This window comes from Melospiza melodia, chromosome 8, assembly GCF_035770615.1.
Source record: "Melospiza melodia melodia isolate bMelMel2 chromosome 8, bMelMel2.pri, whole genome shotgun sequence".
Taxonomy (NCBI): Eukaryota; Metazoa; Chordata; class Aves; order Passeriformes; family Passerellidae; genus Melospiza; species Melospiza melodia.
In genome coordinates, this window is record NC_086201.1 from 23,987,322 (window position 1) to 24,002,872 (window position 15,551).

Consider the following 15,551-nt stretch of genomic DNA (forward strand, 5'->3'; position numbering starts at 1 on the left):
GTACAAATATGGATACGCCCAAAGGGGATTTTGTAATGCACCAACTCATGTCTCTGCAGCAATGCACTTCCACAGACACACTCCTTGAATACTAGATTTTTCCTAAACTGCTGACAAGAACACTTCTGACACTGCTCAATTTAACCATGCAGAGTAGATAAAGCACTAGAGTGAAATTAAAACCTTAGAGGTGTGACTAAATGGATGCTTAAAGTATAGGTATTTTTCTTCTTCCTGAGCCCTATCTCTGAGTAGAAATAATCTACGGTTTTGTAACAAGTAAGATAAAGATTTCTGTAACTAAGGATATATCTACTGTTACATAACTTCCAGTAAATAATCCTCTTTACATGCAGGAAAAATTGTGAAATGACCATTTAGATAAAAAAGTGCAATGAAATTGATTCAGCATTAAGACAACTACTTTCAGGAAAAGATCATATTTGTGACATACACCAGCATACATAAAATATGCAAATATTATATGAAGAGAAGACTGAGGGGACACCTCACTGCAGTCACAACTTCCCCATGAGGGAAAGAGGAGGGGAAGACACTGATCTCTTCTGTGCTGACAGGGACAGGACCCAAGGGAATGGCCTGAAGTTGTGTCAGGGGAGGTTTAGGTTGGATATCAGATAAAGATTCTTAAACCAAAGAGTGTTTGGGCACTGGAATGGGCTGCCCAGGGAAATAGTCCCAGCACCAAGACTGGCAGAGTTCAAGATGTGTTTGATCAACACACTCATGCACATGGTGTGACTTGGGGATGTCCTGTGCAGGGCCATGAGCTGGACTCAATAACCCTTGTGTGTCCCTTCCAACTCACCTTACTCTGATTCTATGATAATAATATATTTCATATATATATACTATAAATTATTTTCATTGTGTGCGTATATTATTTCATTGGATCTAATTAAAATACATAAAAAACAAAATTAAAGTGATATTTTAAAAAATCATAGACTTGGAAATACTGTTCTATCATAAAATCATTTTCATGTTTTTCTACATATTTATTTGGCCTAAGTACAGTTACGTTCCAGCGTGTAAAGGTAATTTTAGCAAACGGGGTTTTAAGACCAACCTCCTCAGTTCTCTAAAGCCTTAATTCAATTCAAATTAGCCTAGCACATGCAATAAATAAGGCTCTTAGCAACCATATTTACTTGGTATTTTACACAGTGCATTGCATATCAGTGGAATGGAAAACGTAGCGTTAAGAAATTTTCTCGGAGAAATGAAGTGGGCAGATGAAATACTCTGGGAGCTCATCTCCTACACAGAAATAATCATATGCATGGGAGACATTTCCAGTACATAACTTCTTCCACTTCAGAGGAACCTGTAGCTGCAGAAGGTTATTCACAGACAGCTCCCAGAACCCAACACAGGTATCTCCTGGGGTGTGTGCTCCTCGCTACTGCACACAAACACACACTAAGCACCAGTGCCAAAATGCCCAGGTGGGGCTGGCAGCATCAGCGCCACTGCTTGCAAATAGCTGTAGGGTGTTTCTGGCACTTCCACTGCTCCCTCCATATTTGACTGAGCACATCTCCAAATCACGCTTTCCAAAGTGGGAGCATAAATAAATTTGAAAACTTGTTTTCAAATACACAAAAATAAATTTGTAACACTGCACGGCAGGGGGCCAGGCTCTGGTAGAACAACATCAGCTTAAAACAGCTTCAAATCCTACCATTTCCTGTGGTTCCTCATTATCTGAGGCAATAGATCAGATGACAGGTATTTGGAACAATTTTTATGCTTGTAGATGTAAATGAGTCCCTGGGGGAGCCTTTAAGGCACAATGATCTTGCAATGTCTCACTGCATAGGTGACAGCCAACAGAGCTAACCTGCCCTGTGGGTATAGCTCATGTTCAGGAGGAATGCAGAACACAATAACAGACCAGATGATTTGGAAACACTGCTCAGGCAAATCTGAAGTGATTCTGAAGATATTGCAGATTCACAGAAGGACACAAGTGACCTTTTCTCATGCATCATTCTTTGTGAAGATGTCCTCAGGAGTCCTTAGCTCTCCCAGTGCAGATCTATCATAGTATCAAGGGATAATTTGGTTAAAGGGACCTCTACCAGGTACAAGCTCTTGCTCAAGACAGGGCTAACCTCAAAGATAGGTATAACTTCAAAGTTAGATAAAATTACTCACAGTATTTGTGTTCAAGCTTTGAATGCATGGAGATTTCAAAAACTCTTGGAAAAAAACGGTTTAAATGGTCAATCAGCCTCATGGTGCATCATGTTTTCACAACATCTAACTGGAGTGTCCTTTGTGGCAACCTGCGTGCCCAAACTTTGCTGCGCAGTTCCAAGAAAAAACTGCCTCTGCCTATGGTACAGCTTCCCACTAGGAAGCTGGACACAGCAATAAAATCCTTCCATTTTGTCACTGATAAGACACTTCTCGTGTGACACTAATGAAGGCTACCCCAGAAGTTAGAAAAACTGACTTTCAACAGCATAATTAAGTGGGTTATAGCAGTATATGAACAGTCTGAGCACACTCAATATCTTCTGCATTAAAGTGAATAGCCACAGAGCTTAGGAGCTGACATTTTAATAATGAAACTAATAATTTAGCAAAGAATAAACATCAATTTATAAGACTAAGTAACAAGAATTAACACACCTGTAGTCCACCATTCAACAAGACAAAGAAACTTGTGAAAAGGACAAGGAAAGGTAATTAAAAATAATTATTTCTTCAGCTGTATTGGGAGGATTTTTATTTGTTTGTTTTCTTTTCATTGTCATAAATTGAAAATGAACATTAGAAATACTATTTGAAAACCTGAAGTGTTACTTAAAACTGGAAGTAATTGTGTTCACACCCAGCCTGTGAACAGTGCTACTAAGAAATAATAGACAGCAAAGAGAAAAAACCGGAGGAGCTATTTTGTGAAAGAGAAAAAAGGACTATTTGAGCTGGTTTAAGATGCAAAGAAAATTGTACACAGAACTAATGTGATAAAAAAACATGAAAAAAAGATTATGCATCTGAGGGCACCTGAAAACTGCATTATAAAAAACAACAGCCCCAGTTTGTAAGGGAGAAAAGAGACATCTGCAATTAATAAAAGCAGTGGGTGGAGAACCATCTTCTGTCATCTTGGGTAAACATCATTAACAGTGCTGTGGGATTAAATGCTCTTGTGGACAATCCAAATGCACTCTGCTCCCATCTCTCTTCAATAATGGGGCTGTGATGTTGCTGGGGCCTGTGTGTCCCCAGCCCTCACCTCTCTGTGCAGCTGATGCCACTGTCCTGCTGTGGGCAAAAACCCCTGAGGCCCACCCAGCAGAACCAGAGCAAGCAAGGATTTTACTGGGAGACGAAGAAGCATTTCTTGATTAAAAATATCAAAACCACAACTCACTTGCTTCCAATTTCCCCACTAAAATTCTCCCATGTTTGAACTAAAGTTTTTTTAAATCTACTGTAACTTTCTGGGGTTATACCAAATTAATCGAGGATAGTTTTGTGATGTTATCATGTTATTTCAAAAAGCTTCCTATGACATTTTCAGTTACTACAAAAAAGGAAAAAGCAGAAAAATTTTTAAAAGGTAAGGAATAGGTGATCAAATATGACTTTTTTCGATGTCCTCATGAGAAAGTCTTCTTTTCTATGGAACCAAGGAGAAAGTCCAATGAGAGAAGTATGTTTGGAGATACTGAATAACAATCCTAAACATAGGCTGAAGTGCTAACAAGGAAAGGTGCAATGATGGCATTACTTAAGAAGGGGTATTTTAAAGTAGAGAGGCAGACAAGTTGGACAATTTCAATTTCAGATTAAACTGCCACTTTTATTTCCAAGATAAAATAAATTACTAGCAATCACTGAGAATAAATCAGTGTTAAAGGCCCAGCTTAAGAGTCTTAAAGAACTAGAAGAGGAAAATTGAGCCTGAAGTTAACTTCTGAACCTGAGAGAAAGACCCTCTGCCTGCTTTCCCTAAACCACCTTTATTTTCCTCGTAAGTCTCCCCACCACTGACCATTGCAGAAAAACAGCTTTCTAGCTTACACATCTGGACTTCACTTAAAACTGTTTTGGAAACTTTGAACAAAAAAAAAAAAAGCTGGCTTTTGCTACAGATCCTGTTAAAAGGGAAGTGAAATAAACTGTAAAAAATAAACTATAAACTAACCTTGCTTCCTTCTACATTTTGAAATTAGTGAAAGTCACTGTTGAAGATGGGCAATGAACACACTGGTAATTCTTTAAAATAATAGACACTTTATTGTCAAATAAAGAGAAATTATTATTGATGTTCATATTCACAGTGCTGTAAAAACAATTATCTGTGTTGTTTAGATCAACTCCAAGATGTAAATCATTATCTTCCCATGAACTAATTGAGAAAAGCCTAGCTGTGACAATTGTGACAATGTGTGAAAAAGTCTAAGGACAGAAAAAAGATATATTTTTCTGTAAACAAGTGTTTCATGTTCTGTTTGGGCTATTTAATATTGAACAATAAAATCAGGTGGGTTATTGTCAACTTTATTATAAAAGCCATTTGACCCTCTAAATGAACATCACAAAGTAAAACTGGATTGATGTGTAATGTGAAATTAAAACTAAAGAAGAGGAGGGTAACAATATCCTGACAATATGGACAGTTAAACACCATTAGTTTTTCAAAACTTTGGAGAAGGGGAACATTTTCCTCTAAAGTTATCTGTAATTAAACCACAAACCAGTTCTACTGCCTATAGTGATTCTTGTAAGAATCTGTTGAATAATTTTCACCTGTAGAAAGCATCACTCGCTCAGGAGTTCCTCAGCTTTCCAAGGCAGAAATTACATCCTCGCTCAAACATGAATGCTCTTAAAAAGGGTCAATATCCAACAATTCCAAATCCCTATATGAATTGCCCAAGTTCCAGTTATTTTTATGTGAATTGGTATAATTGGAATTTTACATCTTTCTATTAAGAACATGCATGTATAAAATAAATCTTTGTATAAATACACCATTCCATCCAACAAATTCAAATAGATGAGAGATGCTGAAGAAATATACACAATATGGTAGCAAAGATTCAGGAGTGACCCCTTTGGGTTGCCACTCCTGTTTCCCTGCTCCTACCCAGTCACAAAGTGGCCAGTTATCACAACTTCAAGATGGCTAACCTTGAAGTAAAGGTATTTTACTTAATGTCAGGGAAACAAAAGCTGATATTGAAATATTTTGCCCAGCAAGGCAAGGCCAGCATATCAATAGGGACTAAGGGTTAGAACTGGCAGCTCTTGACACAGACCTTGTGTTTCACTTCCTTGAAATCATAAAAAATGCAGCTCCAAATGCAGTTACCTAATAGGTCTTCTGATTAGAGGGGCTCTCAATAAACCCCTCAGTGGAGAAATACAAAAAAGTGTTTTCACTGCTGCAAATGTGTCTTATGAACTTAATTCTCAGCCACTGCTGTGTCTGAGCTTATGCACAGGAAGTCTTGTGGTTGCTAAGGGTTTCATGAATCACATGTATTTCATGATTATTTTAAGCATTTAAGTGGTACACGCTGATCTGTAATTATGATTCAGTCATTAGAAAATAAATATTGATCATGCTGGTAATTCAGACAACATTTTAACATACCAAAACTTCAATCCCATATTGAAGAATTGAAATAGAAGTTGTGCAGCTATGTAGCAACAGTGAATTTTACATTTTCTTAATGATGATACTCTGCTTTTTCATGATGATCTAATTGACTTGGTTGTTCAAATATTATTTTTATGCAAGATGAAATGGTTTTCCCTCCAACAGGCATTCTCTATTAGGCTTCAATTTGTTTAACCTTATCCTATAAATATAATATTTACCACTCTAATAGGACATAAATATTATCCTTTGTGTCTCATTTAGTAACATTTTTTAAAACATTTAGTCAAAATTCCTACATTTGCTTTAGCACCCAGCTGAAATCACAGAACACCATGGAAACTCCACAGGTTTTCCACCTGAAACCATAAACCAATTCAAGGCATTTTTTAACTTTTGCATAATTCTCAACAAACCTAATAAAACAAATGCCAAGTGCCCGAGAAGCCCCAGTGTCCTGACCCCAGTGATACCAAAGGTCTGCTTTTTGCAGCGCTGGAGCTTTTCGCCATCCTCCATCATCATCTCTGGCTCCCCCGGAGAGACACCCCAGAGGAGGAGGCTCATCTGGGGCCCTGGTCCTGCTGCTCTTCCCTGCTGTCTCTCACGCCTCCCCAAGTTACTCATCCTTTCCCAAAAGTCACTTTCACCGTTAGATTCATTATATGTCATGATCACGAATTCTCACACATTTGAATTTCTCTGACCATCCTTTGTGCACACGCAAGCTACAGAATGAACTTAGCCAAGCTTTAAATGTCTTTCAAATTTTTCTCTCACTTCTGCTAAAGAACCATCATTAATACTTATTTGATTCTGCTATTCAATTCCTTTCTGGGTTGAAGCTTAATCAAAAATCTTCAAATTCAAATTACTTAGTATGTACAAACATTTGGGCATTTTCTCAGTCTTTTGTTAGATCCAACAAGTAATCAACTAGTCTCCTTACCCTAAACACTTTAACTCTTTCTATTGTCTCAATTACTATTTCCATTATCTGACATTTCTATTTCACGATCAATCCATGAAATCAAAGACAATCAAAATACACAGAAGTGATTTGGAAATTTCAAATTATTCTTCTAATGGCTTTTGCTGAATATTTATGTTTTGTCTGTAGATTGAAATTAAATCCACAAGGTTTTCCTGAATTCTCTATACATTATATACGGTCCTAGCCAAAGCTATTTCATCTTGAAGTTGCCAAATACTACAAGATGTCTCAATATCTTCATCATGTACTTGCTGAATTCACTAACAAGTTGGGAAATCAAATGCAAACTCATCATCTATCAAAAAATCATGCTTGAAGATGATGGCCAACCTTTGGTATGTTTAACTTGTTGGAGCTAATATGATAAGCACATAGAAAAGGCACAAAGCCCTTATTTCCAATAGTGCTTTAAAAAGCTTTATTTTTCCTGCAGACAGCAGCTTTGAGCAGAGTGATCAAAGCTGCTAAAAGGCAGATTATCTCCTTCAGACCATGGGACCAGAAAATGTGGGTTGATAAATGTTGATACTCGTCCTTTGAAAAGGGCATGCAAAGAAGTAAAAAAGCCCTTCTAAAAATTTGATAACAAGCTACCATATAAAAAGCCAACTGAAGCTCTTTGATTTAAAACTGTATTAAACAGAACTGGTAACTTTGTACTGAAAATATTTTGTATGCTAATACTTAGAAAATATATTGCTGTCATTGCTTTTGAAAGCCTTTTTGATGCAATTTCTGCAGCCATTAAGGAGACAAGATTCGTAAGTGTTCAGCAGTAAAATAATGTCATTGTCCAATGATTAAAGAATCTTCAGCCATGATCAAAGAATCTTCAACTATGACAGCACAAGTATCCTTTCCTCTACTTGATAAAATAACATATGAGCAAATAATACAGAAACATGAAAATAATGACAGCTTGTTCTATGATTTCTATGTGGAATCAAACTACAGTAAATACTATATAATCTGTATATAATTAACATCTTCATTTTCCTGAGAAAGAAATTAGAGCCAGGACAGAATATCCTTGCTGCAAACCACAGGTCAATTTTATAAATGTGGCTAAATCCTAACAGATAACACTTCTGGTAACTCTTAAATTTGTTGCTTAATAGTTACAGATTTTTTGAGACATCAAAAACCTGCAACTGTGAAACCTTTATCCTAGTAAGTAATATGGGGACTCTGCACCTCTTTATAAAGTACTTTATATTTGTTTCTGACCTGCTGACTTCTTTGGACAGAGCATGAAGTATTTTGTTGCCCAGTATGCAATAGAACCACAGAATCACTAAGGCTGGAAAAGACCTCCAAGGTCATCAAGCTCAACCTTTGGCCCAACACCACACTGCCAACTAAACCATAGCACCAAGTGCCTGGTCCAGCTGTTTCTTGCCAACTTGCATGTCTCTCAACACACACAGAGCTGACAGCTGATAATATATCAAGTGAACAGAGGTTACCTAAAGGCCTCTATAAAAATGCAGTAGAGAAGAAGAGTTTTTTGAAATGGCAGTCCCTCATACTTGGTCTAAGCAAAGGTCAGATGTCGTGTCCCAGCCATAGCTGCATGATCCATTCCAACTCCTTTTTCTGGGAAAAATTGCCCCACTGCTCCCATATCTGATAGCGCAAAGGTATGGGTAACAATATCTCTTCAATCTGATGCTGTCAAAACAATCCAGTTTACCTTCAAGGTCCTTCACATCAGTTCTACTGAAGTCTGTCTGCACGATTGGAGGGAGTCGCATGCACGCGCAGCTGTGCTATCAGGTGAACCAGGGTAGCTGGTTCTGCCATACTAACAGAGCAACATAATCACCAAGACAATCCTACTTTGATCCAAGCTCTCACTTTTCAGTGGACTTGGAAGTCCTCCTTTTCTACTTATAACTAAACTTAAATACTTGAAGTACTAAAGTACAAAAGTTTTACTTTTAATATATCATCACACCTTCCAGATGGGATGACAGAGCCAATTTATCTTGAATTTTATTTTTAATTTGTGTCATGGGTTCTGAGGAACCAAGTACAGACCTGTATTTCTGGAGTAAAATTGTAAAATATAGAAGTCGCAAATATTTGCATTATGAACTATTACAGACTATTGCATGAAATCATTTAAGAGTTATCTTAGTCTGCCTAAACTATTGTAGAAAAATATCACCACCTTAATTGTCTTTTCTACTTAATAATTAACAGCTTCAACAAATCTATTTTCACTAAAAGAATTTTTCATTCAAAAGACAGAGCAAGACATAAATGCTTTAGCACAACAGCTGTAGTAATTACAGTACAATTTTGCTGTAAAATCATTACCATCTCAGTGGTTCTGAAGAAAGAATAAAGTACATGTAATGTATATGGCAATGTAAAAATATGAATAGGGTTTTTATTTAAAACTTCAATACTGCAATTAAAATGTAGGGGAAAAATAGGAGATGCTAGAATTCAGCACTCTATGTTATGTGTGAAACTAACTTCTGGCATTTGGAATTGTTAAAAATAAATGTTCTGCTGAAGAATTGCCAAATAAAGTACTTCAAAGCAGGTCTTGGTAATGAGAAGTAGAACATCAGATTAGTTTAAACACTTCAGAGCAATATAAGTGTTTTAAAGAGGAAAGAATCAAGGGGGTGAACCTTTTTCCTACATTTTGTAAGAATGCTCATAAATAGGATGAAATGTAACATGGCCATTCTTCTTTACACATGAGACCCTGATTTAGGATTTGTACATGGGATACTAAATTTGAATCAGGGGAAGATAAGAAACCGAAATTCACTGTTCTTGAATAGCTCCATCTTTGAATACTTCAGGATTAGTTGCCTTAATCAGATAAAAGACCCCGGACTTCATCAGAAAAAAATATTTCCTAAAAAGCAGTTCCTGAAGAATATCACACTTAATCCATTATCAAGGGGACAGTATGTATGGTCTGTATGCACACTGTTTTTTTGTTCTGGACACAGTTGTGACAGGAAGTGTATCAAACCATATAAAATATCATTTGTAGCCACTGCTGGTGTACAGCTGCCATTCTCCTCAGCCTGCAGAGTGCCTTGCACTTCAGTATAAAGGGTTCAGGTTTGTAGGCCTGGAAGGCAGATTGGATTAGAGGCCATCCCTTAGTTCTTGTTATTTTTTTGCCTTAAATCACACAACATGTAAGAGTTTCTCCTACATGACTCTAATCTAGAGGACTCCAAGAAGAGACAGGCAGCTATCCTTACCAGAACTGCCTTTGTTTTCCATACTGTGCTCAGGACTTGGATGAGATTGTGTTCATACACACCCCACAAAGCCCTTTAACTCCTCTGCTGCAATAAGATGTACTAACCTCACATGCAAATCATGTTGTCTTTCCTGATATGCTTTTAAACCAACCTGATTATCGACCTATTGACATATTTTCATAGTTTCCAGTTGATGTCCCAGGTTTGAAATACAGCATCCCTCAGAAGGTGTAGTCCAGAACCTAACAGCAAAAGCATTATTTTTCTTGTTTTGTTTAAAATGAGAAAATCTAGCATACCTAGACAACTTAAATTTGCCCTTTCATATACACTTTACACATATTATAACCAGATTCAATTGAAAATTTAGAACCTTGTTCTCAAACTGATCATAGAATACTCATGATGTAAACAATACTGACCATCTTAGTTGCTAAATGATACACTGCCCCATTAGTTTCTAAAAGAAGTCCTAAACTGGTCTCAAAATTAACCACAGAATTAATACATCCAGCTATGTTTAATTACTTGTGAAATGGCTTGAAAATGTTCTGTTTACCAGAAAGAGCTTTCAGCTGGAAAATTACTGGGAGTCTAGCAAGAATTTGTTGATAAGAAAATTTCAAACCCACCTTCTAATGAGCCCACCTTCTATCCTTAATGTCTGTCTCTTTTGAGAATGCAGAAATTAAAATGTGACTTTTTCAAAGTGATGACAGTACAACATCCCTAAATGTTCTTCTCTATGGGTGTGAAATCTAACCTGAAAGGTTCAACTCACTGTCATGAATAACAACATTCCCAAATTTTGCTTCATTTTTCATAACTCTACTGAATGAATCACTATCCTTCAGTTCTCTACAAAGCATTGCCATTCCTTTCAAGTTAATAGTTATAGTTTAATTTTAAAATAGAAAACTAGTCAGTTCTTGACTCAATATTATAAGGTTTGTTTACACACTTACTAAGGAAGAAGTCTGTGTGTACAAAAGTGAAATAGGTAATAAAACAGTTTCTTAGAAAGTGTAACTACATTTTGCCTGTCATATTCTCAAACAATACATTGTTTTGTTTTCCATTACTTTTCAGATCATTTACTGCAGCATATTTTTGATTGGAATTCTCAGTTTTGAAATCAAGCTATTCACTTCAATCTAAAATACTCAGAGAAGTAAGCCTGTTTCGAGGAGAATAGGCTAGTTTGCATACAGCAGCAAACAGTCCAGGCATTGATCACAAGGGAATGCTTGAAGAAAGACCAGAGAGAAAGAGTACAGCAAAGTCTGCAGCAGTTAAATTTCCTAAAATTAATGCAAATGAGAAAGTGCCTTGTTCAGTAGTCTCCTACCAACACATTGGTTTCACCTGCAGATACCTACATGATGCCATGAATATGCAATGCAGGATGTTCTTGGATGGATGGTGGAGCAAGGGACCCAAGTGCAAGGCTAATGAACAGCTCAGTTCTGGCCAATGTGGGCTCACAGCTATGCCTTAGCCGAGCACAGCTCAAAAGTAAGAGCTCAGGGCTAGTGAGAGAATTTACAGCCTCTCTGCAATTTCACTCTGGAAAGACAATGTGACAATGCTGATGATGAATCAGATGGATATCATGGTTTTGGTCAGTCACCACACTTTCCTAGGTCAGCAAATGGCAGTGGCTGCTGTGCTTGTTTGGCTTGGACCCGCAGGCCAGGGCCTGGCCATCTCCTCTGCAGTGCTCAGAATATTCCCTGTATTTGACCCTACCAGCAAGTGAGCCTTCTAAGCCATTTTATATATATCTCAGCTCATCATTTCTGTGGGGTTTGAGGTTTCCTTAATGGCATATTTCACAACTGATAACTAGGGATTCAGTTATACAACACTCATTTCTGTGGACTCTGTGGTTTTTAAATGGATTTAAAGATTCAAGGACATGATTCTGAAAAATGTGTGAGAGATTTCAGTGTCAACGGTAAACAAGGGTTTCCATCTTTTGCAGTGATACGCACAAAGGAAGGGAAAAAAACCCTCTCAACTTAACATTGAGAGGATACACCTAAAAAAAGTACAGAAAACCAAAGATATAGTAAAACACTCAAATGAAAGGTTAATATACAGCTGAAAACTTTGCTCCAGCTTATTAAAAACTTCATAGCCAAAAACTTATTAGAAGTATTCCCACATAAAAATACATTACATATAAATTGAAGTAGAAAAAGTGCACTCCCCATGGCGCTGTGGGATCAAACAATGGAGAGATCTAAATCTATCTTTTTAAGATCTGAGGCAGATGCAAAAGCTGTTAAAACATGTATTTGCATCCTTTCTAGGAGAGCTGTGTTGAAATGCCTGATTAATTAACTGAGAGCATACAAAAAATCATGTAAAAGAGACCCTCTAAAATAAAAACCCAAGGAACATGAAGGAAACAGGAACATGACAAAGTATAGACATTGGCATTTCATACAGTAACTACACTACCAAAAATGTTTTTTTATGAAGAAATTTGCTAAAGGCCCAGAAACATTCAATTAAAGTGATATATGCAGGAACAACTAACAGTGACAAAAAAGCAGGCATAGGAGCACCCAAAGAAAAACATATAGTCCATGGCATAACTGTTTAGAGATCAAAGGACTTTTAGTATTGTCTGTAATGTTTTTATTAATCTTCAGTTTTCTTAATCTTTGCAATTTGCTGTCTGACAAATGTGATCCTAACTCTGCATACATCAGCCTATATCTGAAAATCTTTATTCTACTGTTGGATACATGTTAGTATTTCACATGGAGAAGAAATGTAAGTAAAAAACAACGTAATAATTTTTCCCCCAGTATATCCTAAATCAGGTATTAAGGAAAGATATTTGTATTGTGGTGAATCAGATTTAATGTGAAGTTAATCCAGGGAGTATTTAAAATATGCTTTGCCATAAAATAACTGTTGTCTACTCTTAAGATTTTCATTCATTATTGAATGACTATTATTTTGATGTCATATCATGGTACTTAGTTTAAATTTTAATCCAGAATAGTTAATCTCAGACTCTTTTCTGGATTATCCTTAATAAAATTCAAATTGGAGCACCATTAAAAGGACAAAAAAGAGCAGACTAAAATATTCTTACAGTTAAATTATCAAAATTATCTCAGAAATTACAATAACTCTTAAGGAGGATTAATCAAAATAAGATTCAATTAATTTCTGCTCTTACTTTCTGCACCAGGACTCTGCTAGATTCTGATATATTGAATAAAGAGATCTTGGCACCTCCACCCCAAACATGCTTACAGAAATGACATTAATTAATTTCAGAGGCAGCATAGCTTGACATGCAGATACATATTTGATTACACATGACGTTAGCCCCCAAGTATGACAACATACAATTTAATCATGCAAATCATTCCTTTATGAGGTAGATTTCTGACTTGTACCCTAGTGATTTATCCCCTCTGACTACAAACCAGACTGTCCTAACGATTTCAGGCTAAAAATCCAGCCTGTGATTCTTTTTCATTAATTACACCAACCTCACAAGTCTAACTGCACCGTGCACTTACAGTCCCTTTTCTTCTGAAGCCTATGAAAGATGTTAAGAGATGGACATTTTTTAAATAGGAGGTAAATGCCAATGATCATTGTTCCATTTATCCTAATGACACATAAATACAAGTTCAAAGATTAGAGCAACAAAATCTGTATCTTCATTTGCTTTGCCATTCATCTTTTCATTCCTTCCCAGCTGCCTCCAGCTCTGATGGGGCATAGGCAGTTCCCTCTTCTCTCCACATGTTCCTGCCAGGACTCATGGATGCACACTCTGCATTTTCATGTTCCAGTCATGAAAACCTCCTTAACCTCTTTAGCATTCCTTTTAATCCTGGGGCCAGGCACGGGAAATACTGACTTTGCCCCTATAGGCCTTCCTCACTTGTGTTCCTTTTGCTCTAAACTGAGCCTGACCTTTTCTATTTTCATTTCTTGGTGTCTGGCTGAGATTTTTTCTTGTCATTCAACTCTGCACTCACACAGTCATGCCAAAGTGGTGAACTGAAGAGCAACATCACTAAGTTGGCATTTTCATTCACCTTGCCTTTCAACTACAAAATATCCTACACAGAGCTGTATAGCTCCCACAGTGAGGAATTTTATTAATACACATCTTCACTTTAAGTTTTTAAGATCAATTTTTTTCCCATATTTATCTAAAATATGAAAGGATCACCCTTGAAAGTATATAGCAGTCAGATCACTAGGCAGGGCAGCTTGCTACAGATCAGTCTGCTGAGTCCAGCTCTAGCAATGATACAGGTTTTTCTGTTAGGCATTACAGGTCAGCATTTTAGGTGGCATGAAACTCACAGCGCACAGAGGAGTTCAATTAGTTCACACAAGCATGTGTGCTTTCGATCACATTTTGGTATAATGGCATGAAAAAACAAAATTATGTTTTCTAAGTGAAGAGTACCTGCACTTTTTTTATATATAAAAGTTTCATTACAAAGCCACTAACAACTTCAGTTATGAAGACAGGTAAGAGTCATCAGAGAGAGAATTCATTAATACCTCATGCATATGATAAAGATGCATGGATTAACAGTTCATGAGGGATATTTTACTGTTGTCACCAGTGACACACAGTTCGTGCTTCAAATGCACCAAACTAATTTGCAGTGCTCTTCAGAAGCATTTCACTCCTGAAAATACCTAAAGCAGCTGAGCCAAGTGACTGGTGCCAGTAAGGCAGGACTCTGGGACTTGCAAGACACAACAGCTCTCCCACACACAGAGGAGGGATTCATTACACAAGTATTCCTCAAACAACACAAGCACCAAACTGTCTCTTACTATACCCACATCTACACATCCAGACTCTTGGAACTTGTGACTTAGCACTAAACTTCATTGGGAAGAACCTTCCTTTTCCTCACCCCAGTCTTGTTACCTCCCAAGAACCTATTTGATCAGGATAGTTTGTTTCTGTTGAAATGCTGGAGAGCCTCTTACAAGCTCCAAGTTCTACATTTGGTACATGCCAGAATGATTTTGAAATTACATGAAATGTCCTTAGAGGAAAACACATAATCTTTAACAAAATAATTATTTGATTTTTTAATCTTTTAATGCATGCACCATTTAACTCCAACAGATATCTCCTAGCAGAAGGTTTAAAAAAACATGTCTTAAACTATCAGTTTTATGTGTCTCATAAAGCAATCAAATTTTCCATTCATTGGTGGTGGGATAAATGCTACCTTAAGCCTCACTGTGTTTTTCAGTAGCATCTTTTATAACAGTGTAAATTTAATACATGTTAGGCCTAGATCTGCTTTGGAAATTATAATTACTTTTTCTTTAGATTTGCTCGAATGTCTTCTTGTGATAAATAAGGTTGGTTTTGAGTTGCCTTTCTGAATCTTGTCAGCACTTCCCAATCCCACATTTGTACAAGTGTGGCACTTTTCCAAAACATACTGTCTCCTAAATCTTATTTAAACAGAAAAATCTTTAAACAGTATTTTGCAGACCTACATCGGTGAATGAACTTGGAATCTTTTCTTTTACAAATAAGATTATAGAAGCTCCACAAAAGTAATTTAAGAGAATTTTCAGACCTTTTAGACATTTTGAATTTTAAAAAGAAGATGAGATAAAAATATCATGATAATCCTATTCATTATGC

The 15,551-nt window shown here is 36.7% G+C and overlaps 1 protein-coding gene across 6 annotated transcripts in view; it reads right to left on the reverse strand.

Moving 5' to 3' along the window:
- The window catches only part of PDE1A (phosphodiesterase 1A), a 188,492-nt gene that overhangs the window by 54,687 nt on the left and 118,254 nt on the right, over positions 1 to 15,551 (reverse strand). The window lies entirely within an intron of this gene.